Source organism: Mastomys coucha, unplaced genomic scaffold (genome assembly GCF_008632895.1).
Source record: "Mastomys coucha isolate ucsf_1 unplaced genomic scaffold, UCSF_Mcou_1 pScaffold1, whole genome shotgun sequence".
In the NCBI taxonomy this organism is placed as follows: domain Eukaryota; kingdom Metazoa; phylum Chordata; class Mammalia; order Rodentia; family Muridae; genus Mastomys; species Mastomys coucha.
Window position 1 is genome coordinate 6,835,574 of NW_022196891.1, and position 4,612 is coordinate 6,840,185.

Consider the following 4,612-nt stretch of genomic DNA (forward strand, 5'->3'; position numbering starts at 1 on the left):
AAAAAAAAAAAAACAAGTTCATTTCTATTTTACCTTCCTTAGAATCTTAAACTGTTGTTTCTGGGTTGGGGAATGTGTATGGGGATTCTGGGGTGTTCTTAATTTGGCAAGCCTAATGAAGATAAGGCCGATTAGGCTAATCTAGTGCTTCTATTGTCACGATTCATTTTGTCATCACTCACACTTATAGGTTACCCTGTTGTTCCTACCAATGACCCCTCATTAACAAACACCATATACTTCTTTGGTAGAATTAAGTCTCATTTTTAAACTCAGGGCCTTTCAGAAACACATAAAAACTTTTCTTTCCATGCTAACCCTCATTACTCATTTGCAGACATAGTAAAATGATAACCCATCATTCCTTAGGGTCCCATTAGTTTACTCTACGCCAAGGATCTCTCCAAATTTAATAATTACTAATAGATAGAAAACCTAATATGTGTTTGTGAATCTGAAGACAATTTTGTTTTTTTGCTTCTCCCCTCTCCCCCAACACCCAAAAGAAAATAATTATACTTTGTAAACAACTCCATGTTTCTCTGCCTACTTTGTTGAAGTTTGTAGAAGACTCCTGCCTGTCTCACCTTATTAGAGCTCATAAGCAATTTTAGGTTTCTCCTACTTGATTTCTGAATAGGTGTTTGCTCAAATAAATTATTAAAAAATATTGTTACACATCACTTTAAGTCTTTCTAAAATCAGTTACTGCATAGCCTCATTTTATGTATTGAAGCATTGACCCTTGTATTCTCTGACAACTTATCTTCTGCACTTCAAATTAAAATGTCTATATTTTATTAACCAAAATTCCACTTAAAAATATTCTACCTGGCATTTTTCATCGTTTTTTTTATACAGTGGGTATTCAACTTGTATTAACAATCTAGAAGATCTTATTCCATAGTAAAGTACTTGAGTCTTGAAGGTTTATTTAACTATGTTTCAAAGGATGTCTAATTGTAACAAATAGTAATCATTTCAAGTAATAAGATTTGTATTTGTACTTTGTTTTGATCTCTAATCATTTCTTAATATATGATCTGAAAAATAACTAAGACAGACTTCTTTGTACTCAATTTTTAAAATTTTATTATTTCATCTTTATAGTGGCATAGGTGGTGGGAATCAGGGATCTTTGTCCATGATAGACAGTAGTTCCAAACAGAACTACATTTCTACTCTCTAAAATATAGAATGTAAAATATTTATTCAATATTTTACTTAGAATAAGCAATAAACAATATTCTGTGACAAACTCCTGCATAGTTAAAAAATATACAGAGAAGGACCTATTTTGAATTGCAGATACATAGGGACAGCTAAAGCAAATAAGAATAATTAGCAACATTCTCACACCAGATAGCACCATCACAAAAAATTTAAGCACACAAATAGTTGAGCCAACTGTGGCCTGAAACAGCAATGGCAATCAAAATTACCCAGTTTCTTAAATCATTTATTTCAGTTCCCCAAACTGACATTGTGGCAGAATTTGCATGGGTACTTCCACATAAAAATACAAAGCTATGTAAAAAATTTTATATATGATCCAAGTTTGTGAACAAACTTTGTGAATGCATTTAAGTACGGCTAAAGTGTTAAATATTTAAAAAGTAAACTATTAATAATGCAAGAACTGTAAGTAATTGCATAAAGAAAAGAAAAATACAAGAAATAAACAGATTTAACTCCAGAAGAATTGTGCAAACTGCAAAGAACCCTTTGTAAAGCTGGGAGACCAGGAGATATCACACAAATGAATTGGGCAAGGGTGGTTAGCACAGAAGTACAAAACAAAGTAATCTGTACTGAAGCTCAGGAAGAACATGAGTAAAAACAAACAAATAAACTGTGCATCAGAACACAAAACAAATACCAAATAAAATTACTGTGAAATCCTTAGTCCAAGTTCAAGTCAGTTAATCAATATAAGCCCTCACATAGAATATTTAAGAAATCAATTAAATATTTGGCATTAAGATATAATTATCTATAATTATATTTTCATAATATAAAAATTATAAATGTATAACTTAACTAAATATGGTGTTTTGAATGAGAGTGACCTACATAGACCCAGGTATTTGAGCACTTTGTATCCGTGGTTCTGTTTTTTCATCTCTCCTCTTGCGATATCCAGACACCTTGTTACACTGGCTTGGACTGGACTGGGTGAAGTCCCAACCAGTGAAGGGTGTAGTAAGACGTCAGCCTCTTCCTCCTCCAAGTTGTCAAACTCCATTTCATGCTAAGCTGGGAGGGGTGGAGCAGATTCCAAAAGAATGTGACACCCAGAACTCCCATAAGGCTGGGAATGCTGGAACGGTGTTACATCGCTTAGCAAGAGAACAAAGAAATTCAAGTGGCTTTTCACTGTCATATGGATGGGTCAGTGCTCTGATGTGATCCTCTGAGAGAGACTGGAGTATACTAGCTGGTGAGGCCTGACTATCTGTGACCATCTGGTTAGGGGTTATTTGATTACAGTGTTCCAAGACAGGCACTGAATTAGGCAGGGACTTAGTCCCCAGCTTGAATTTTAGAGATTTCTAGGATTTGAACGTACTCCACATAGTCATTTCAAAGCCAGTTCCTCTGGTGGATTTGCTCCACTGGTTTCCTGTAGCTGGAGCTGTTTGCTAAGGTGTATGAGATGTGGCATTGCTGGAGAAATTATGTAACTGGAGGAAGAATTTTGTCTTTAAGCCTGACTCCATGCCTAGTTGATTTCTCTGCATCTTATTTGCAGTTCATGTTGGGGGTCCAGATCTTCCTGATAGTTGCCATAATGGACTCTTGTTGCTATGCTTTCAAACATAATAGACTCTGAACATTCTCCAACTATTAGTCTAAATGAAATCTTACACACACATATACACACACATGCACACACACACAAATCATGTGAGTTATATATATGAATCATATATATGAATATATATTATATGTATAACCATAAACAAATTCAGAGTAGATTCTAGAATCAAAGAAAGATTTAACCACAAAGAAATGGGAATGTGATTTTGACAGATTTTCAATTATAATAAATAAATTAGTCTAGGAATATAAGTGAATTAAAAAGAATAAATACTAATGTTGTATTTTATAAAAAGATAAGGAGTGAAGGAATATGTTTGGTGGATGTGTAGTCAGGTATAGGGGAATGGTGCACCTATTTGGGTCCAAGCTAAAGTATCCCTTTCTACTGAGGGACCAGCCACAGGACGGTATACTATAGAATAGGGTTTATTCAGGGCATGAGGAAGGGAGTTGAGAAGGTAATAGAGGCATAGAAAGGCAGAGAGAGAGAGAGAGAGAGAGAGAGAGAGAGAGAGGAGGAGGAATATAGGAGTCGAAGCAGGCCATGAGCACATTGGGGAAGAGAAAGGGGAAAGGGGAAAAGGACAAAATTGGGCAAGAAGGGAAGAGCAAGAGAGAGCAGAGGGGGTCGGCGACCCCTTTATAGTGACCCAGGCAATTTTGGGTGAAGCTTAGACAAAATGCTAACAAATAAAATGTTCACACGTATACTCACATGTACATTTCTGAACAATTAACATTGAAACCACTACCTATTAAACATGAAGAAGCAACTTGAGAATAATTTATCCACTTTGTCAAAAGGAATATTCTAAGATATAAGTTTGAATGGACAACCAAAAGATTCTGGAAGCATAAAATTGAGTTTTTCATGAAAATACCTTTTGTCTGAAAAATAGTCATTTTAAGACAAATGTAGAGAGAAGCCAGACCTGACACATTTGCAGTAAAATCACATTCAGAGAAGGTATTAGAAGCTCATGAGACAGCTCAGATCATAAGAGGCACTTGTTGAACACACCTGCAAAAAAACTGTATGATCTTTAGAATTCAGGTAATTGTGGAGAGAATCAAGGCCATAAATTTGACTCTTAACATCCACATTGAAAAACAAAAATCTTTATATTACTCTCCCACTTCCACACAGTAATAATTAATCATTAATAATGTGTAATAAATGATAAATGTATTACGATTTGGCTATATAACATTACACAGAAATGAAGTTCTCAAAACCATTCTCAAATAAATAGTTGAAATTAAAGTAAATATAATGTATACTCCTTTCAAAATGTTAAAAAATGTTAAAACTCTTAATTCTACTGTATATGTACACAAAAGTTTTTACTTGTAAAGATTTTACCAGATAATTCTAGTAAACACAATGGATAAATCTACAACAGAACTGCACCTAAGTTTCAAAGAACACCATTGAAAAAAATTGTATGAACCAGAATGATATGAAGTGCTATGAGACAGTATAGCCTACAAATAAGAGAAATGTTTTGCTGTGGTGGTTCAATATTTTGCCTTCCTAAACAAGACTTGAGGCAGGACAAACCAATAAGCATATTACCGTACAAGAGGGAAATTTCACTTGACCTCACCCCTAGACAAAGAGAATCAATTTAAAGCTGTGAAGATGCTGAGAAAAACAAAGGGAGAGTTAGTGTTTCTGAGGGATAATTATCGAAAACTAAGTGGGCAGCTGAGAAATCATATAAATGTTGGCAACATTAAACAGATTCAGCAGAATATTCAACAGTATATATATATATATATATATATA